The 22670-nt window shown below is 44.9% G+C and overlaps 1 long non-coding RNA gene across 2 annotated transcripts in view; it reads left to right on the top strand.

Annotated features, from left to right (window-relative positions):
- LOC110340103 overlaps nt 1-22670 on the top strand; it is a 127891-nt gene that overhangs the window by 58403 nt on the left and 46818 nt on the right. Inside the window, exons 4-5 of one of the 2 annotated variants that reach the window (XR_005869496.1) lie at nt 10774-11049; nt 14021-14660. The exons of the other annotated variant lie outside the window; for it this stretch is intronic. This is a non-coding gene — a long non-coding RNA (uncharacterized LOC110340103). Of the gene's footprint in view, nt 1-10773; nt 11050-14020; nt 14661-22670 lie in introns of those variants that run through there. 2 annotated transcript variants of the gene reach the window in all.

The raw sequence follows: 22670 nt of genomic DNA, 5'->3' as shown, positions 1-22670 counted from the left end.
CAGAACATTATGTATGACTCAGTGTGGTATGAGTTGTTTGTCCTTTGTTTGAGAAGACTTCCCATTGTCCTGATAAGCCTTCCCCAATCTTGGGTCTGCATACAGGCAGTAACTTATGGGAAGGCCAGGGAGGTGTGGCAGAGACCCAAACAGGTCACAGTCTGGATAGATGAGGCCCTCACCACAGAACAGAGCCCCAGACAGCAAAGCACATGATCCCCTCTGGGGACTCCTCAGGATTAACACTCCACTTGTGAACGCCAGTATCTCGCACACAGCCACATGACGAAGTATCAGCTGTAGAGAAGTATCGGTCCCATATCTAGAGACTTCAGTTGGTTCACTGTTCTGGGGTGGGGGGTCTGGGGTGGATTGCCTGGCTGATGCTAATGTGCACTGATGCTGCGAAAAGTATCTCCCTGGGTTGTAATTTCCTAGCCCTGAGGGCAAAGAGGAGACAAGGGTCTAAGGGTAAGTGATTGGAGATCTGTCCAATAGGGTCATCAAATCCTCTATCCCAGTAGAGCTCTGGGTGTGTCCTACTAATGCCATGTTAGTCACCTAGACTACTTTGCAGCCAATGACCATCCCAGAGTCACAGGGAGAAAGAGTCATTCATTCTGTCCCCTCAGTAAGGTTTGTAGCCCATGAGCTCCCCAGTCCGCAAGCAGCCTCTTCCTGTCTTATTTTGTAATTCTTTTTTTTTTTTTTTAACGAGACAGGGTCTCTCTGTATTGTTTTGGAGGCTATCGGTCCAGCCTGGCCTCGAATGCACAGAGATCCGCCTGCCTCTGCCTCCCAAGTGCTGGGATTAAAGGCGTGCGCCACCACCGCCCGGCCTTATTTTGTAATTCTAACACTGTTTTTGTTTAGTTCCTCTAGTTTCTAGTTACTTTGGCAGTGGCTTTGGGAGAAAAGGACAGAAGCCCAGGTTCACTTGCCATTTGGCGAAGTCTCAGAGTCTGAAATAGTGGGAAAGCTGAGAATGAGCAAGACTCTACAGATATCTCAAAAGGCACAGAAAGTCTGCAGGCAGGCGAATCCAGGGGCAGGAGCAGCCGGAGCAGCTCAAGAAGGAAAACCAGGCTCTGCTGCCAGAGCGCTCAGGTCAACGGCCCGACTATATCATCCTATAGGGAAGCCCCATGCTGGTAAGCCTCCCAGGCAGCTACAATGACCACAGAGGGAACCCTCTACTGCTGAAGCCAGAGACCAAAATACACAGGAGGCAGCCTTCATGGTGGGAAATATGGAGGGAAAAAGCTTCTGGAAATACATTATTCACATGCCCCGAGATATTGCATCCACAGCCTAAGAATAGGTTTCTATTTGTTCTTTCAAGAGGGGAGGAGGTCATTTGGTCAAGAAAAATGTCTCTTGGGAGTGAAAATCATGGTAACAGACTGTAACTTCAAAAGGAAGAAAGCAAGGGGCTCAAGGGTTGGCTCAGAAGTCAAGAGCAATAGCTGCTCTTGAAGAGGAGCTGAGTTCGGTTCCCAGCACCCACAACAAGCAGCTCAGAACCACCTGTAATCCAGCTCCAGGGCTCTGTATTTTCTTCTGGCCTCTGAGGATACTATGAATTGCATGCCCATGCATACAGACACCCATAAAAAAACAAGATTAATCTTAAAAATGAAGAGATTAAATTTTATGTAATATGAAACACTTAAATAACAGACTTGCACACTGGATATATATATATGTACATATATATATCAGAAGGAATAATTTTACTACACCTTGGAGTTTTGATATTTATCAGGACTTCTTCGTCAGTAGTTTAACTTAGATTCACTGTAACTATAGTGAGATCTACTTCTCCTGTATGTTCCATTTATTTTCCTATATTTTTAGTTCCCTGCTTTTTGTAGAATGGATTGAAATATCTTCTGTGACATTAATCATTTTGTGTTCTACTTTTATTCTCCTTGGTGTCTGCTCTTTACTGATTTGTTCATCCTTTTTGGATGTACAAAGTCAATCAACTTCCACACTCTCGTGTTCTAAGAGATTTTTCATGAAATATTATTTAGAATTTATTTATTTTCTGTTGCCAATATACTCTCTTACTTTTATATAATTTTTCTTTTCAAAAGTTGAGACAATAATGAAATTTGATTCCTTGTTCTCCATACTTTTTGAAGTTTTTCTTGGCCTTATTTTAATATTTGAGGTTTTTTTTTCTCCAAAGACGTTTTCAATGTGGGCTGTTTAGTACTTGCAGACCCTGAGGTATCACATCCTACCAAGACTGTGACCACACCTCTACATTTGAATGTCAGTTCAGCTAAATATAACATTGGTTCAAAGCTCTCTCCTTTTATATTAAAAGCATATAGTCGCCTTCCTGGGTTCAGTGTTGCTGCTGAGGCACAGGCTGTCAAATTCTAGTTCCTCTATGGGTAATCTTCTCTTCATGTAACTTTGTAAGAGAATAGAGTAGATCCATAGTCATGAGTGTTATTTATCTTAGTGTCTACTTTCCCAGAGTTACCATCCTTGGAGTAATATGTAGTCCTTGGAATATGTATCTTCATGTTGGCTTCATTCTCTCATCATAGGTATCTGGTTTTAGTGAAAGTCTGAGGGGCCTATTTGAATACCAAACTCTGAGTAGTGGGTAAAAGTCAGTGAGTCTAGGCAAGAAATACAATCTAATCTGAGGGCGGCAGACATCTTATGATGGGATCTCAGCGGCTGGCTGGAGGAATCTGTAGGAGATTGTCTAGACAATGCTCTTTTTCATGACCTCCTAGAACTCACTAGGCCCAGCTCATATAAAACTAACTAGATGGTCACTCTTGTTCTGTGGAATTTACATACACCAGATCATCAAATCCTCACAGCCCATGGTTAGGTATTGCTTCCAGTTCACATGTGGAAAAATTGAAGGCTGCTGTAGACAAGTGTTTCGTCCAGCAATATATGTGCCTGCATGTATATATGAATTTTATGAAATATTTTAGAAGTATAGGTATTTTTGTTCATTTTGTGTGTTAGGATTTTACAAATTATTCGTTACGGATATTTTAAGAATATTTATTTTTAACTTATGGGTATGAGTGATCTATCTGTCTGTCTATCTGTCTGTCTATCTATCTATCTATCTATCTATCTATCTATCTATCTATCTGTCTATCTACCTACCTATCTATGGTTTTAATAAGAATGACCCTCAGAGGATCATATGTTTGAATGCTCAGTACCAGGGAGTGGCACTATTTGAGATCTCATCCCTGGGGGATCCCTGGAGGCCATGAGAAGATACTGTTTCTTATCCTACCATCACCTACCAGTTTTAGCACATGTCCATTCATTCTTGCTCAAAATAAGCCAAACAGTTACATTCTCTTATTTAATATTTAGAATCAGAAGACATGTACTTACAGTATGCATGGGGAAGCAGGCTCCATGGCCAATCAGTGTACTGCCTGCAGTAGAACCGCAGTGGGAACAAGTCCCAGGGAACTTGTATTGATCCCTATGGGTAAAGGTGATTGGCAAGACATACATTGACTATTCCTAGAAGAAAATAAATTACTACGGCCAAAGACCTTAATTTGATGGTGTATTGAGTTCGTTCCATTTGCATCATGGGAAGGGAAATGAGATCTTAGGATGACAGACTCCAGGGACAGAACAATAGAAAGATGTCATACTCAAAATCACTAATTCTGAAGAAGATAGTTCTAGAAAGTCAGGTGGCAGATCAGCCAAATTTTGCCTCTGAGGTTTTCCAAGGCTGACTTCAGGGTCTCCATGTTATGGAATAATCTTTTTGAACACTGTGACTATGTGTCTTTGCCAAAGCATCTTCTGACTGGTTTAATAAAAGAGGTGACTGGCCAGTAGCTAGGCAGGAAGTATAGGCTAGGCAGGACAGCCGGAGACAGGATGCTGGGCAGAAGAAAGACGGAGTCTCAGGAGTTTGGAGACTTGGAAAGAAGCAAGATAAATGTGTGTGTTGAAAGAAGGTAACGCCATATGGTAGAGGGTGGATAAGAAATATGGGTTAATTTAAAATGTTAAGAATCAACTAGTAACAAGCCTGAGCTGTTGGCCCAGCATTTATAATTAATAAATAGTCTCTGAGTGGTTATTCGGAACTGGCTGATGGGACAGAAAAATCCATCTACATCTCCAGGCAGGCCTATCTAGGGGACAGCCATGTCAGAAAGCAGCCCTTCTGCTGATTTTTTAAAGGAAATTTCTGGAAGGGTTTCAGAGAGCTGAGTGGGATCAAATTTCCCTCTATAGCTGGCCGAGTCCCCATGGACCCAGTGGATTTGTACAGAGCCTCCAGCACTCCTTCCCAAGGGAATTCTTAACCTTCCCACCCAATCAAAGAGGCCAAGTTTGCAAACAAGTCACATGGACTCAGTCTTGGTCCAATAACCCATGACCCAGAAAGGTGGGCTTTGGCCAGCCTTGTGTAGATAACTCTGAAGCAAAGACACTTTCTAATGGAGAAGGGGCAAGTGAGTCTAATGCTCTCATCCTTGGGTCCCCACCACAGCACTGGCCCTGAGCGCTCTCCCATCTTTTTAAGAAAAAGATATTTGACTTGAGTTTTCGGCTGGTTTTGTTTTTCTGACTTTGACCTTAAAAAATAACTCATGGCCGCAGTCAAGGCTAATTAAAAGCAGGAGAACTGGGATTGTGCCTGGGGAGTTTGACTGTTTGGGCTGTGGGTTTTCTGCTCCTCACAGAAGACTGGGAGTTAGGAATGCAAAGAACCCTCTTCATCAAGTCTGTGATCTGAATTGAGCTCTCTTGCTGTTCTTTTGCTTTTTCACCAGGATGTAGTATTTTATCAATATGTCAGGACAAATACATCCATGATGTTCTCAGCGTAGGCAAGCTAGGGTACTGTCCAAATCCAGCAGCGGAGGTGTGTGTGGGACAGACGGTTCTGGTAGTAAAAGTGTGGCATGCCACAGGCACCCTGACTCTGCCAACTTCTGATTGTGTGCATACACAATCCCCAGTCTCCATATTCCACAGGTTCAAGTTGAGTGGATGGTTTGTTAAACTTTTTAAAAGTTAAGACGACGGAACACACATTTTTAGCTGTTTTTCTGCAAGTCATTTTCTAAGAGGAAATGCCTGTTCCCAGAGGTAATGAGGAAGCTCAAGTTAAAAGGCTAGAGCTCCAAGCATCCTGCAAGCCAGAGGTGGGTCCTTCAAGAATACCTTGAGTATATCTCTCTTGGGTATGTCCAGAGCTTCCTAGCAGTGTGGATCTTTGTGTTTTCTACAGTAGAAGAAGCACAGCTTTCCCCTAGGACTTCAACTTCCCCTTCTGACTCCTTCCCTGGGTCACTTTCCTGATGCACGGTATGCTTTTCATCAGTGTTTGTTGACCGAATATCAAAGTGATCATGATTCTCACTGAATGCGTCTGACTGGTCAACCTTCCTGTTTTGTCCTTCTTGCAAATTCCATTCTTATTTTCTTCTTGGAAAGTGAGTAGAGTGGTTTGTGCTGTCCACCGTATGGGGTCAGTTTCTCATGGTTCCCTGTCTTCAGGTACCCCCACCCCACCGGAAATGGGCAAGAAATGACTGGATTCTGCCACTTCTCCTGGCCTTGGATGGTATGGTTGGGGGACCACCACTGCATGCTGTTTGGGAACGTGAGTTTTGCATGGGCTGGCTCTTTTCCAAGTAATTTAAAACTGATGACAATTAGAGCTTGCTGCCATTGTGCAGGCCTGCGACGTGAAGGTGTGGAGGGAACTGGGCTGATGGAAGGGAGCAGACCAGGTGGGTGGGGGTAGATGAAGGGCTCTGTGGTCCCCATCCTGCCCAGAGGTGGAGAGAATGGATGGCTCTGCTCTCAAGGACACTGTTAATTCCAGCTGCAGTCTCTTAGTTTCTGTGTCCCTTCTACAAATTATTGTTCCCTTCCTGGATGCCTACTTCAGTGCGGAGTACTCTTGAGGGCACTTGTTCCATAGTGTGTGGTCTTGACCTAAAGTGTAGACTAATTCTCATCTTAGCCCATTAGGAAAACAACAACGTTGCCTATAGGAGCTTGTGGGCACTGGCTTGGATCAGAGGAGTTCCTGCACCGTTCAAGGACCCTTTTCCCTTTGCCGAGCCTCTTCAGCGCTCTCTTCTTGCGTCTGATTAGGCGCCTTGGTTCTGAACAGAGCGTGATGCTGCTAATAAAAGTCCCCCAGATGCTCGAGAGCCGGTGGAGAGCTTCCAAATCCTTCCGCACCGTGTCCTGGTTGTGTTGCCCACTTCCCCGAATGCTTAAAACGCTGGTTTCTGTGTATGTGAAACTACATGCATTTCCTAATTTGAGAATCCAGGGTGCATCAATGCGCATCGCCCCCTCTCTGTAATGGGCTGCTCTTTTGCATTCTTCTGTAAGAATCTTTGACGTCTTTTCCATTTTTTTAAAAAATTACTTAATTCTCCAAACACTCATAGTTGTGTGCTAGAATCTTGCATAACATTTTTGAGTTATTCCATTTGTCCTTGTAATTCCAACAATTTTTATATATTTTGAGGCTACTTTATTAAATAAATGTATGTTTTAAATGATAATGACTTCCAGCTGGGCTTTTCCTTTTGTCACCAAGCATGGAACATATCCCAACACCCTCCCCCTGCCCCACTTCAACAGTTTTTCTTTAAAGTTTATTTTGTCTCCTAACATGTACCAAGGGAAGTCTTTATTTGGTTTTCATTTTGGGGGGTTTATCTTGTCTTGATTCCTTTATTTATAGTATTTATGTAATCATATATTTTAAGCATATTCATCACAAAAGCATATGACCAGGCTTTGATTTTTAAAAAGCAATTTGAGGAGCTGAAGGGATAGGTCAGAGGTGGGAGTGCTTTTCTGGGAGAATGAGAGGACCTGAATCTGAATTCTGCAAACTGGGCATGGCTACATGTGTTGACCACCACCGGGTTAGGAGGCTCCCATTATGGGAGCTTGCCAACCACCTTCACTGAAACAGTGAGCTTCAGGCTTACTGAGCGATCCTGGCTCAAAATATACCATAGAGAGCTCCCAGTGGCCTCCACATAAGTGCACATGGGTGTGCGTACTGGCACACACACAGGCATGTGCATCTGGAATGCCTGCTAGACACATCGAGAAAGCAAATTTGAGTCTGTTTTTTAACCTGGCAAACATAGATGTCTATTCTGATTATTGTTGTACTTTCTCTTTGTCTTGTCTTTGCTTCAGCCTTTCCATTTCCCACTTTGTTGGTTAATTTAGCTCAATTTTTCCTCCCTCTCCCTCAGTGTCATTGGAAGCTGTGTACCCCATTCCTGGTCTTTTATTGGTTATTGCCAGCATGTGTGTATTATCTCATATGAGTATTAAGTATTAGTTATACACACTTCCCCCGACTAATGATGATCACCCACTAATAATGTGGGGTGTTTAACCTCAACCATTCCTTTGTTGTTTCAGGATATTTATGTTCAACTTCTTTCCCTTTTTCAAAGTGTGTGTGTAATTGGAGGTTCTTGTCCTGCCAGGTCCCACTGCCCTTGAGCCCCAAATAAACACACAGGATTCTATAAGTCTGTTGGCCAATGCTAGAGCTCCTTATTGGCTAGCTCTGTCTTAATTATTAACGCAGAACTACTAATCTATGTATTTCTACATGGCCTTATCTTACCATAGAATTCCTGGCATGTCCTGTCCTCCTGGTCTCTACATGGTATCTTTCTTCTGGGCCTTTCTACCTATCTTTCCCAGAATTCTAGTCCCCTAGTCCCGCCTATCTTCCTGTTTCTATTGGCCAAATTGTTTCATTCATCAACCAACAAGAGAAATGTATATACAGAAAGACATCTGCCATCATGTGTGTGTTTTGTTTATATGTACATGTATGCATATTCACGTTTGCATGTGCATGGGCATGTATGTATGAATGAAGATGCACATGTGTGAGATCATATGGATACCCAAGGCTGATACCAAGGAAACATCCTCCATTACTCTTCCATCTTTTTCATGGAGGCAGGCTCTCTCAATCAAGCCCAGACTTGGCTTTGCCTCTTCTTGCCAGCTGGTTGCACTGACAATTCCCTGCCCCCCCCCTTCTGAGGCTGGAATGATAGGTGGACAACCACATCCACTCAGCCTTTATGCATGTGCTGTATGTCTATACTGTGGTCCTCATGTTTGACACATACTTTAACCAAGTCATCTTCCCAGGTTCCATGTCCCACCACCTTTCAGAGCCAGGCTTCTTTATGAATATTCATGCATTTATCACCATCTTCGATAAACTTTCTTACATCTCAACATTCCCTTCTTCCTTTTAAAATTTTTTTCTTTCAGCAATTTCACCATTTAGGTTCTTTACAAAAGATTTATTTTCATTTTATGTGTGATTTTTCCTCTGTGTGTGTGTGTGTGTGTGTGTGTGTGTGAGTATGTATGTATGTAAGTATGTATGTTTGTGCAATCATCTGTGTGTAGCGTCTGTGGCCAGAAGAGGACCTCAGATCTCCTGGAATTGGAGTTATAGAGAGTTGTGAGCCACCACGTGGGAACTAGAAACTGAACCCAGGTCCTCTGCAAGAGCAGCAAGTGCTCTTAACTGTCGAGCCATCTATGCAGGCCACAGTGGTGCTTTTCAAAAATGACAGGGTCCTAGGGGCGGATGATTCAACAGGTAACATAACTGGTGATTGATTTGATAATAGATTTGGGAGGTCCCAGCCCATTGTGGGTCCTGGTTGGTATATGAAAAGCAGAGTAAATAAGCCACGGAGGACAATTAAGTACACAGTACGCTTCCACTGCCTTTGCTTCAGTCCCTGCCTTGAATTCCTGTCCTGGTCCTCCTCTGTGATGGTGGTAGATTTATAGGCTATAAAGTGAAGTAAACCCTTCCATCCCCAAGGTGGTCATGCTCTTTTGTCACAGCAGTAGAAACCCAAACTGAGGCAATGCATGCACGCAGGCAAAACTGTCATACACATCAAAATGAATTAAACTAGAGTTGTGAGTAAATCTTCAGTAGAGATTGTTAATTGGTTTGTGTCTTGAGTCTGTAGTGCCAAACCTCCTCCTCTATGGTGGAGTCTTGAGTTTGCTTCTATAAGATGCTTAAAGATTTTGTCCTTTTGGAAACATTCTTGACTTGCCAGGTGGAAGTTGGAGGGCTATCCTGATGCTTTGATACCAACTTGACACAAGCTAGAGTCATCTGAGAGGAGGGAGCCTCAACTGAGAAAATGTCTCTGTAAGACTGGGCTGTAGATAAGCCTATAGGGAATTTTCTTAGTGATTGATAGGGGAGGCCCAGCCCATGGTGGGCGGTGCCATCCCTGGGTTGGTGGTCCTGGGGTCTATAAGAAAGCAGGCTGAGCAAGTCATGGGGAGCAAGCCAATGAGTAGCACTCCTCCATGGCCTCTGCTTCAGCTCTGCCTCCAGGAATCTGCCTTCATCTTCCTGTCCTATTTGAGTTCTTGTTCTGGCTTCCTTCTGTGATGAACAGTGATGTGGAAGTGTAAGTCAAATAAACTTTTTCCTCCTTTTTGGTCATGGTGTTTTGTCATAGTAATAGGAACTCTAACTAAGACAGGGGCCACATGATTCCATTAATTTAAACCAAAAATTGCAGCCCGATGGCTTTAGCTATCAGGAAAGTGTGATGGAGAAGTTTCATATTTGTTTTTGAAAGTATGCATATCTAAATCAATCAGTCTACCATCTATTGTCTATTAATCTATTTCTATTATCTATTCACCTACCTATCTACTGTCATATCTATATCTATCAAATCTATCATCTATCTATGTATCTATCTATCTATCTATGTATCTATCTATCTATCATCCATCATCTATCTATCATCCATCATCTATCTATCTATCTATGTATCTACCTATCTATCTGTCTATCTATCATCCATTATCTATCTATCTATCTATCTATGTATCTATCTATGTATCTGTCTATCATCAATCATCTGTCTATCTATTCATCCATCCATCTAGTCTATTTACACACCTATCTACTGCTGCACATCCGACAAACCTCCACAACACATCTCTTGTTCACTATCGCATATTCCAGTATGTAAACATAATTCTTTCCTTCTCTGAGTTTCTGCAGCTGTGAAATAGCTGAAACAAATATTAGCTGTCATACGCAGTGACATTTTCAAGAGAGGTGCTAGATCATATATCTAGGGCTTGCGAAGAGTTCTGAGAAAATGTAGGTTTTGTTGGTGCTAACATGTTGCCTCTGTTCCTCACTCTGTAAAATGAGTGGGAAACCCTGTGGTCAGGCTTCATTAAGGGGAGTGATGTGTAGGGGGTTTTATTACAAGTTTGGATGATGCTGTTGTGGGGGCTAGTGTAGATAACCCACTCAGGCTGTTTCTCAGCATCTATTGTTGGGCCGGAGTTTACTAAGGACCATTTAGAATGGTTATGGAAAAGAACACAGTGGGTAAACAAAAGCAAAGAGAAAATGAACCTGTGAGATGAACTCTGACCTACAAGGATGGTTGGAACCTTCAAGAATAAGCTGTTAGCTGCTCTTGACTCTCACTGGCTCCAGCTTTTCACTGTGAGTGACCTACAGAAATGCTGCTATCCATCCCTATGCAGTTGTTCCACAGAGTGACTCTCAGCCCAGGATCAGAGACACTGAGGAGTTCTAGGGAGGCTGGAAATATGGACACTGTCCTTGCTACAGCAAGGCAGGACAGCAGGTCAATGAGCAGCCAGTATCAAGGCTGCAACTACTGCTGACTTATTTGTGCTATGTCTTAGATCCAAGGTGTCTGGCCAAACGGAGCCTAGAGCTGTACAGAGAAGGGAATGCTGGGAGCGTATTTCAAAGCCACCACAGAAGCCAGATGCCGACCAAGAGGACATTCTTAAAGAGAGTGACAGTGTGTTCCACCTTTCCTCCCCGTCTCCCCATTTGACATGGAATGGACTCAGGTCATGTTGCAGTTACCTCTGGGAAATGGCATGATTTCCATGGATCCCTGGGAGTCAGAGAGAAGGCTGGCTCTGGAGGGAGATGCTGCTGTCTTCTTGATGGTAAGTCACCAGGATAGGGCTGCTGGGGACAGCCTGTCAGGGCCAGGAGGGAGGCTTATGTGACAGCTGAGCATAGATACTGCAGACGAGGGTGGGCACAATAGTGACATTCAATAACTACTTGCTGAGTAAATGAAAATGCTTCCTTTAAGTTTCCCCCAACATCCAGTTTTACTTGGAATGCCAATGTACTCAGTGCATTTTATTTTTGAGACACTATGTAACCAAGGATGGTCTTCAACTCCACCCCATACCTCCACCTCCCGGTGTGGGGATTCAGTGTGTGTTAGCCATTTGGTTCATGCCATGCTAGACATGGAGCCCAGGTTGTGCAGGCAAGGCCAGCACTCTGTCAGCGGGGCTCCCTTCCCAGGCCACTGTGACCAGGCTTTGCCTGGTGTGTAAGCAGCAGTGTTGTGTGGACCCTTCAGGGTGGCTGCTCACTCAGCAGGGAGGCCACCCTCGTAGACTTTCTAAGTGGATGAGACAGCTGGTGGCCCAGCGGTCATTTTGGATTAGGAGGTGGCACTGAAGATGAAAGCCACAAGGTATGCAGAGACTCAGAAAGCCAGTCCCTATTTGTTCTTGTTCTTCTCAAGTACTGAGCGGAGCACTATGGACAGTGTCATTCAAGTGCCCCTCTCCCCCCGCAGTGTTTAACTGACCATAGATAGTGTCTTAGGAGCTGAAATGAAAATGGTGTGGCTTGTATGAAAGGCAGGAGTGGAGAGAACCACTTAAAAAGCGTGCCAATGGCCTTAGGCAGGAGAGGAACAAGTTAAAGGGAAGATAATAAAGTCACGTAGTAGACTCTGTCTTTGTGCTTCTCCAGAAAGCTAGAGGCTGATTCTAAGAAAGAACTGGAAAATACAGGCTGCAAACTACCCCATCTAGTCCAGGCTTTGGCCTGTTGCTTTTTCCAGACCATTAACAACAACCTGTTCGGACAGGGACAGGGTGTTCTTGGTCCCATTTTAGCAAGAACATGTAGTGAGTACCAAGAGATGATATCACTAATTGTGCTTACATTCACACAAATGCGCCTGCTCTGACCTCAAGCCAAAGCCAAACCCAGTCTGTCTTAGTCTTTAAGGGCCAAAGATCGTTCCGGTTGGATCTTCCTCTGTGTCTGCCTGTCTGTCTGTCTGTCTGTCTGCCTGTCTGTCTGTTAGGATGTTGCTCTTGCTGCTTTCTTTTTTTCTTTTTCCTCCTAGCTATGTAGTTATGGCAGGTGTGTGTGTGTGTGTGTGTGTGTGTGTGTGTGTGTGTTTTCCAATGGAGTGGAGAGACAGAGACAGGGAGAAAAAGAGGGAGAGGGAGAGACAGAGAGAGGGAGGGAGGGAGGGAGAGAGCACAGGGACACAGAGGCAGGAGTTGGGGGTGGGGAGACTCGAGTGCTAGCTAATTGATTTTTTTTTTTACTCATTTCTCTCAATGTCATTTCATTCTCATTCTCTCTCTCAATGGGCTTGATCCTTCATGTTGGATTCCCCTCAGTGGTATACATGGCTGTTTCCCCCCCATGTGTTGCAGTGGCTTTTTGTAGGGAATGTTCCCCTTTGGTCATTGCTAATCTAAGCCTACGAAGAAGTGACATTGTTCAGAAGCGAAGAATGGTGTGTCCCTGCTTCCCCCAAAGGAGGGCTTCGGTGGTGTTCTGACTGGTGCCCAGTTCTACAAGCTCTTCCAACCTCTCTGTACTGCTCTAAGCTCCCATCCTGCTGAAATTTCCTTGTCATCTGTGTTGAAGTTCTGGCACATGGTCTCTCATTGCCTGCTTTTGGACCACTGTTTGAACCTTCTTTCCTGACTTATTGGGGGCCCTTTTGCTGGGCTCAGTCAGCAACAACAGACTTGAAGGCTTGTCCTGCTACGTGTGACCCCTGGGGGGCGGGGCCAGCTGAACCTCCAGCCCAATATTACCACAATCAACAGTGGAGTTGAGGGGTGCTAGGCGAGGACGGAAGTGCGCAGGCAGAGGTGTGCACGATTCCGGAGCCCGGAGCTGCCCGCCCGGCTGTAATAAAGCTGTCTGCTAGGAAGTTATCTTTCATATACAATTGCTTCCTCTAAGCTCTTAAGCACATTAACTGCTCCTGTAATTATACACACCTCAGAATTGCATCAAAGGTGACTTCTTAGGCGGCAGACTAAATAAAATTGCTGTCTCCCTCATATCCTCTGCTGCCTGCTATTCCTGAGCGTGAGGGAGGAAAAGGAAAGGAAGCGATGAGGGGAGGTGATTGCCCATTAGAGAGCCTCTCCTTGGTCTCCCGTTTACAACGCCAGGTTCGCCCTGTGAACTGCACTTGACAGGCTCAGAGGACCGAGGGTTCTTGCTGCTCTCTGCTCTTGCTGGCCTGCCAGATGCTGGGATGCTGATTTGCCTTTTAGAGCCCTTGTGTCTTGAACAACACAACAGGCTCCCTTGGACACAGGGCAGTGGCTTTGTGTCAGGGTGAGGAGCAGATAGGATTTTTGCAGGAGTCTCCTCAGTTCTCGATGACCTATTTCTTTACTGTGACTGCTCCTCCTCCTCTTCCTCCTCCTCCTCCTCTTCCTCCTCCTCCTCCCCTTCCTCTTCCCCTTCCTCATCCTTTGTTTCTTTATCAGGCATTTTGTGTGTCTGGGGAGAAGAGGCAACCCTCCTGAATCTGGACTCTGTGGACACAACTCTTTTATCTGGGGGCCTATATGTCAACAGCAGGGCAATTCATGGCTACAAGTCTGGCCCAACAGCCTGACACATTTCTCACATTAGGGGAAGGGAGGTGTAGACAATGGCCTAGCACTGACCTATGTCAAAGCCGACTTTCAGAAACCATTCCTTATACAGTGTCAGCAGTGACTGGCAGGTAACCCACACTGTCTACAGTTTACTTAGGTGTCCTCTAGGATCACTCTCCTGTTCGGATGACGAGTCCTAGAGATCTATCGCGTGTTTACATGCGTGCTTGTCCTTTGTGTTCAGGGACGTCTCTCAGAGGTTGTGGAGAGCTGCGCCACACCGCGCCTTAAAGATGGTGCCGGCTTCCACATTCCACCATCCCGACGGTGAGTGCTCTCAGTAACAAACAACTCCTTATTTGGCGTGCTCCTATCCCGCCAGGGTCACGCCATGATCATCAGATTGCTTACACAAGCTGTTGCACCAATGGCTTATGCATACGTGGCCGTTCAGGGTTGGCTGGCCTCGGCTATTTAGGGAGCAGGAGGGGTTTCTCCCGCGGCTGCCTTTCCACTGTTCATCAAGGTCCTGAATAAACTGTCTGCAAGAAGGGTTCCTGAGTCGCGTCTTCCTTGCTGGTCGAGGTGGTCGTGACAAGAGGTCGATTCTTTATGACCTGGACATAGTCTTTCTGGGGAAAAACATGCAAGAGTTACAGACACTCTTTTGGAAGGGACCAGTGACTTATCCACACCTAACATGCAAACGTGGTGAGTGGCTATGGAAGGAACCCTAAAGGCATGGGTAGGCAGAGTTATTTCCACCGAGGTTTTATCATCTACTTGGAAGAGGAAACGTACCATGGTATAGCACACAGTAACACTTGCAGCATGAGGAAGGAAGGGATGTGGAAAGGGCCGGTCTGTGACAGGAAGTCCGTCTCAAGGATCAGAGCACCAGGCCTTTTACCCCCAGTCTCTTCACAAGCACCCCTCGTGCCTATGGGCACCCTCTGAGGAGCTGGAAGAGAGTGCTTCACACCGTAACCGCTGCACATTTAACGTAATTAGAGAGTGAAAATCTGCCATCTCAGAGTGGAAAGATCAGGAAGGTTAGGGGGTTGGTGAAGGGCAGGAGGCCAGAGTGGGGTGCTGGGGGGAAAGTGGAGGGCTAAAGCTCAGACAGTGTCAAGGTTCCTGAAGGAGAAATCGGGACATAGGACTTGGGGGGAGGCGTCTCGTTCCTTGCATATCTGTGTGAGGGCTCCCTGGTGGGGCTCTTTTGCAGTCATCAGGAAAAATGTGGCTTTTGCAAGGATTTCCAGAGTCCAGTTTATGCTTCTGAGCAGCCCCTGTGGCAGAGTGCCAGGAGACTGAAGGGAGAAAGGAAGGGCTCTCAGGCCCAGCTACTTTGGAGGGCAGCGCAATTTGACTTCTCCCCGTGGAGACACAGTAACGGAGCAGAGAAGAAAGGGACGGAAATAGACCTCTTAAAGTGTTGATGACGTGACAGATGGCCTGCTCCATTTGGCGATTTCATTTGTTGTTATGGCTTCGAGCAGGCTTGTAGGCTCATTCATTCATTCATTCAACAGTAAAATAGGCAGAATCCCTGACAGAGTTCTCATGGAGGTCACATTTCAGCCGAGGACGTTCTCCTGATGGCAAGGGAACATCCTTCAGAGGGGGCTTGGGTTCAGGCCCGCTGTGGAAAGGGTTAGTTGTTTGGTGACCAGACAGACAGCATCTGGCACAGCTGTCACCAAGCGCAGGTGTACAGATGGGTGCCCGGCTTCCGGGCCTCCTGAGCTCCCACAGTCTGGGGAGGGGCTGGAGAGGGAATACATTTTCAAATTGAATTTCCCAAATGATTTCTGTTGTTTTTTTTCTGGGGGAATGGATTTAAGGCCCATGCATTCTACCTCTGAGCTATATCCTGTCTTTTAAAAAGACCTTTACATTTTGAGAGGATATCTAGTTAAGATTTCCCAGGCTGGTCTCAAACTTGAAATCCTCCTGCCTCAGCCTCTTGGGTCGTTGGGGCCATAGGCATGCGCTACCTTCCCTGGCTTTAGTTTTGGCTAAACTCACTGTTCAGAAGGCTGCACTTGGTGAAGCAGCTGTTGGATCCTGACTCCAGCTCCTCTTCCCGAGTTAAGTCTGTGCACTGCCGGGACTTCTCTTAGGGGCTTGCACACGTAGACTTACACTAATACAAGATATGTAATCATGTCTGGTGTACCCCCTTTCTAGATAGAAGCAGAGGCATCTTTATCCTGTGGTCAGTGTCTCTCCTCTCCTGATGCTCTACCCGTGATGCTGACAGGGGGGGGCAAACAATCTCATCCTGTCATAGTGTGTTCACAGTCAAGATTAAGAAGGAGGGAAGGAGGAAGAGGAGATAGAGAGAGACCTGGAGAGAGATACATAGATAAAGACAGGGAGAGACTGGGAGAGAGACTGGGAGACAGAGACTGTGTGTGTGTGTGTGTGTGTGTGTGTGTGTGAGAGAGAGAGAGAGAGAGAGAGAGAGACAGAGACAGAGAGACACAGAGAGACAGAGAGACAGAGAGACAGAGACAGAGACACAGAGACACAGAGACACAGAGAGAGACCCTGGAGGGATAGCGGTGCTCAGTTCATGTTCTTTCCATTCAGTCCAGGATCTCCCAGCCCATGGAATGACATCATCCACATTTGGGAGTGGGCGGGTCTTCTTACTCCAATTACCACAGTGTGGAAAATCCCTCATACACAGAACAGAGGCCTGTTCTGTGGTCATTCTAAATCCTATGAAGTTGACAATCAAGTGTGATCATCACACGGGGTCCATGCCTAAAAGGAGAAATAAGAGTGCATGACCCAATTTCAAACCTCATTTCTGTTCATCTAACAAACAAGTTGTCCTTTGTGTGTGTGTGTGTGTGTGTGTGTGTGTGTATTTTTTAGTGACAGCCAAAGCATTCACCAGATCTAACCACTCCTTCTCCTAATGTATGCACAGGAGGGAAAGTCAAAGAAAGGAGAGACTTCCTTTCCTAGCCAGACCCTGTTCTTTTTGTAGCTCAGAGGGAAGGGTTCAGACAGGCGGAGAGCAGACATAGCCGAAGATCCTCACCAACAACTCCATCTTATTTTCTAGTTAAGAAAATCTGGGCATAGCATAAGGCAGCCCTCAGTGAATCACAGTTTTGTGTGATGCCTTCTCATTGAACGTTGGTGGAATTTGCGATTCGTTTCTGGTCAATAAAATATGGGTTGTCACTCCTGTGGTGATGCTACGGTACATGGGTTTATCATTAAGGTATCTAACCAGTTGATATGTGAGTTAATACAAAGGATTGTCTTGGGTGTGTCTGAGTTAATCAGGTGAGAGCCCATAGAAGGGGGACTGAGACCTTCAACACACAGAAACTATGAGAAAAATCAAGATGTGGGTTTTTTTTTTGAGGTGTATTTGTATATGTGTGTATACATTTGTGTTCGCACATGCGCACGCGTGTGTGTGTATGTGTGTGTGCACATAGGCACAGGTGTACATGCACATGTGTATGAGTGTGTGTGTATATGTATGCGTGTGTATATGTATGCGTGTGTATGTGTATGCATGTGTATGTGTATGCATGTGTATGTGTATGCGTGTGTATGTGTATGCATGTGTATGTGCGTGTGTATGTGTGTGTATGTATTTGTGCATATGCGCACAGGTGTACGTGCACATGTGTATGAGTGGAAGCCAAAGGATAGCCTTGGTTGTCACTCCTTAGGCACTGCCCACTTTAGTTTTGAGACAGCGTCTCCCACTGCCCTGCCCTGGAGCTTGTCATGCGCATTGGTCTGGCTGGGCAGTGAGCCGCAAGGGTCCACCTGTTTCTGCTTCCCCATTGCTGGGATTATAAGTGTGTGCCACGCTAGGCTTTTATACATGGGAGCTCAGGATTGACCTCTGCTCCCCAGGCTTGTAAAGCAGGTGATCTACTTACTGGCAGGGCCATCTCCCCAGGCTCTCGAGTGTGGTCTTTGAAACCACTGAGTGTGTTGTCATTTGTTGGGCACCAACAGAAAGTGAAGTAAGAGCAGTCATCACCAGTCCTGGATCCCAACCCTCTGCTAATGAACCTCCCTCCCTCCCTCCCTCCCTCCCTCCCTCCCTCCTTTCCTTCCCTTCCCTCCTCTCCTTCCTTCTGTCTCTCTCTCTTCCCTCCCTTCCTTTCTCTCCCTCCCCCTTTCTCCACTGTTCTCTTACAGTTTCATGTTTGAACAGGACTGAGCAGATATTGCAGAGTCCTGTATACCTGTATCTCTACACAGGACAGCATTTCTGAATACAGAGTGATACATCTGTTAGAGTCCATATGGCCTTATGTCTACTACAAGTCCATATACTTTAGGTATTCTGTACACCTTAGGTTCATCCTAGGTGGTGCACATGCTAAGTGTCTGTATAAATATCCCATAGTGAGTGTTTCAGATTGGCTTCTCCACCTTGTAATGTGCATTTGATATCCGTCTGCATCTTTTCATGGCTTGATACTTTCTTTTCACAGAAAATAATACCTGATTATCTAGATTTACAACAGTTTATCTATATACCAACTGAAGAGTATCTTTGTGGCATCCAAGCTTGGGAAATTCTTCATAAAGTTGGTATAAATGCCTGTTGCTGGCCTTCATGTGGAGACAAGTTTTCAATCCATTTGAACGAGGTCAAGGAGCAGAGTTCCGGATTCTGTGACAAGAGTGTTTAGTGTTTAGTTGGGAAGGAGCTGACAGGTTGCCTTCCAAAGTGACTGTGCTGTGTGTATTCCCACCAGCTGTGAACCAGCAGCCTCCTCACTCCACGTCCTGGCCAGGTCACTATTCTGGATTTCGGTTTTCTGATAGTTGCGGTGACATTTCATTATCATTTTAATTTGCATTTCCCCAGTGGTGTAAGATAGGAACATCTTTCTTTACTTCTCTTTCATACCTGAGATGACTGGCAATGATGAAATCCACTCAGGACTTTCCCTTCTTTTGGGGGGCTTTGAGAGGTGGGATTTCTCTATTCTCCAATGAAAATAACACCAAGCAGTGAACACGTACAAGAAAGCATGGTATTTACACTTCACAGAATGTCTTCAACTTTTATGTATAGTCTTGATTATATGTTAGATTATATGTATATATACATATATAATTTGAATAGTGTAGACCTTATATAATTGTAAATGAAAGAAGGAATGTTTCATGATGAGTGAAGAGAAAGGCTCCTAGGATGCTCCCAGAAGTTTCTCCAAGGGTCTTCTATTACAGAGAGGTCAGAGAAGCCAGCAGCATCTCAGGATTGCTTTTGCTACAACCTTTCCTGTGGGTGCTGGAGAAAGTCAGGAAATTTGGCTGTGTGGCTAATGTCTGCTCAAGCCTTCTTGCTCCTTGTGCCTACTTATGCCAGGGGTGCAAGTTCAGGTGCTGCAATCACACATGCAGATAATGTCAGAAATCAGCTACGTTCTATCTTCTGGGATAGACAAATGCAACCTAGACAACTGGATTGCTTAACATGACTTCATTGTTAATGGAAGATGGCAAGAAATTACTCCCGTTCTCTTTTCTAGTGAAATATTATCCCCCATTGTACAGTTCCAAAATTTCCAAGTTACAAAGTGCCCAGAGCCTTGGGGATGGTACAATTTAGTAGGCTGTGCCATTTCATAATCTTTCCCTGGAATAGCAGTGGCTATGCTTTGTGAAAATGGTTTAGCTCGTGCTACAAATGATGGCCTTGCCTCTTGGAGGCACGGACAATTGAGGGTAGCCGGAGCTGGTTTTCCTCATTTCTCTTTCTCTAAATTTGCAAAGGGAGCTTAGAATTGGAGATGGAGGCATCTGCAGAAGTGTCTCCATCAGACCACGGCTCTCCCACTTACAGTGAAAGCATATGGGCCCTCATGGTTTACACTCTGAAAGCGGTTTTTATTTCAAAAGTATGGTGGGTTGAACATGTATATATTTATAGCTTCTTCCTCCAACAATTGTATAAGATGGAGATAATGGAATAAAAACCATAGATGTCCAAGGACACAGAGATTGGAAGAGCAGGCTCAGGACAACTTATCACAGTGTAGAGGTTCCACAGTAAGTGGGTGTGGTCACAGATTTTTTTTCAAACAAGCTAAATCCAAAGCTAGTCTACCCAAGGAAGAAACATAGACACAGGTTGCATGAATAACAGATCCTAGGAGGCTCCAGGAACTGGAGTGATGGGGACCTCCTCACCTCAGAAAGGTAGGTATGGTCAAGCAGGACCATTCAAAGTCTCCTTATGAAGTAATTAGAACCCTTTTTGGGCCCAGGTCCTTCCCTTCTCCCATAAAGCACGATTCCTTCATTCTAGAGTTCAGGGCAACAAAACACGTTCGGTCTGAAAACACTGAAGATGAAAGACCTTAGATAAGCAGGCACCAGGCTTCATCAAGGCAGGAGCCTCAGGGAAAGTGAGTGTCCACATTGAACATTCACTCCATAGCTTCTTTTCCGGCCAGTTCAGGCAAAGACACACCTCTGATACCTCTCCTCATTCTTACACCATGGTGGCTGGATAATGGACGGTGGCTTCTAAGCCAAGTAGACCCTGGAGTCTGTGATGGGATGTTCCTAGCTCGATGACTTCTCGTTTACTTAGTCTTGGTAGCTCTCATCTGAAATTCCGGGTAAGAACCCTCCGTGTGTAGTCGATAGAAAGCCAAGTGGAGAGATAAAGCATTTTTTAGAGACCTTGTAGAGACATGTTTCAGTGTTCCTGCCAAGAATCTATTCTTTTTATCTGAGTCTTTAGACATCAGCCCAATAACAAACATAATAAATAATCTAGAGGATTTTCTAACCCTCCCCTCCCAGCTGCTCTGTCAGCCACAGTCCGAACCAGGTTACATGATGCCTTTTAAGCTAGTTTCAAACCAGCCCCAAAGCCCTCTCTTTTTTGATCTTTCTTTTTATCTCAAAGGTGCATCAGTTCACATCCTGAATACTTTCCCAAAGATGTAGCTTTGGTTTGCAAACACATTTTATGTGCTACTCAACTCTATGCTCTTGCTAGACACCCATCTTTTAGAGGCTCTGAGAAATCTTACAATTACTGAAAAAACACCATTGATACCTATATCTTGAGGAATGCCAATCTAAATTAAAATATACAGAGTTTCTCCACAGTCTAACAGATTTCCTAATTAACCTGGGAATACCGTCAATCTGCTAATAGAGTTCTCTTGTTCCTTTAGAAACAAATTCTACAAATTTTCTCGTATTTACTCTACCAGTTTGAGAACTAACGCATTCCTCAGGATACCCCAAACTTTCTGTGAGAAGTAAGTGGATAATATGAGTGGATTGGGGAACTTGACAGCTTTGTCACTGCACAGGCAGCCCAACCGAGACCCAGAGTAGGGGCTTCCCCCGACCTTGGACCAGAACTTTCAAAAGCTTTAAATTTACAAATAAAATTAAGTAAAATAATTATCTTGGGGCAGAGAAGATGTGTTGTTGTAGGAAAGGCACTTGACACAAATCCTAATTACCTGAGGTCAACCTCCAGATCACACACGGTGGAAGAAGACACCTGGCTCCCATAGTTGTCTTCTGCTCTCTACAGGTGCGATATCACACACACACACACACACACACACACACACACACACACACACACACACGCAAGCATGCACACATACACACGCACTACAATAAAATGATAATCGTGTCGGATGTCTTGTAGTGGTAGGATGCTGATACCACAAGAACATTGATGCTAACTGATATCTATTTGTGTGATTTTTTCTCTATGTCCTTCCTTCCTCATGGGGTCATCAGAACCAGCTTTGGTTTTTCCATCTCACTTTCATTTTCTTTAATCTTTATCGTATCTTAAGACCCATCCATGCTATAACACGCAGTTACGGTAGTGTTTACTGCCAGGTGTCATCATCTGGAGATATATTGTAATTTATCATCTGTTTGTTTTCCTTTAAAACTTGGGCGTGATTAGCAGCCTTACCATAGCCAACTGCTCGCAAAATTACAGGACACAAAAGTAGGACAAAATGTATCTTTGATGCCTTTCAATTTTTTTTCCTACGGTTGTTTTCAGGGAACCTGTAAGTATCCTGCTTGGCACACAGTGTGGTACAACAAATGTATACTGAGCTAATATTGTGAGTGACAGATGAAATTTAGGGCAGCTTCAGTCCTATTTCCACCTAGGGCCTTGAGCTGAAGCAGGGTACTGCCTCATCCCGACTCTGTGGGAAGTGTGCCAGGATGACCTTATGACCAATGTCCGTGTGGCTGGGGAAAGTGGGGTCTCAGAAGTCATTTCCTAAAGCCCCAGTTTTCCTCTTGGACTTTTAGGAACCAACCAGAACTGCATATACAGTTGAAAAACAATTAGGATAACATTTCTGTTGCGGAAGTTCAGTTTCCCCTGAACTTCCAGATGAGTTTTGATGATGGCAGTTGGCCCTGGAAATGGTGTTTCTTCTACATGCATACTTTCAAAACGATTCTGGTTTTATTTTATTATTTCTTTTTGATACAGACTCACTGTGCAGCCCAGGCTGGCCTTGAACTTGTGGCACTCCTCCTGCCTCTAGCCTCTGAGCACTGGGGTTGCAGTCATGTGCTCCCATGCCTGGCTTCATTCTGTGTTAAACAGTGTGAAAACACACGCATGTCTCAGGAAAACAACTTCACAGAGGATGTTACTTTTCATGCCTATGCTTGCATGTGCGTTTTATTTTTTTCAGAATTTCCGTTTATTTGATGTGTATGTATATGTGTGTCACATGTGTGGGCATGTGGCATGGTGTAAGTACGGAGGTCAGAGGACAACTTAAGGAGTCTATTCTCTTTCTCCACCGTATGGGAATTGGGGACCAAATTCAAGGACTGAGCTGTCAGGCTTGACAGCAGGGATCTTCTTG

The sequence above is a fragment of the Mesocricetus auratus genome, unplaced genomic scaffold (assembly GCF_017639785.1).
Source record: "Mesocricetus auratus isolate SY011 unplaced genomic scaffold, BCM_Maur_2.0 Super-Scaffold_100018, whole genome shotgun sequence".
In the NCBI taxonomy this organism is placed as follows: Eukaryota; Metazoa; Chordata; class Mammalia; order Rodentia; family Cricetidae; genus Mesocricetus; species Mesocricetus auratus.
Note: the sequence above shows the minus strand (reverse complement) of the source record. Positions and strands in the feature narration are given on the sequence as shown.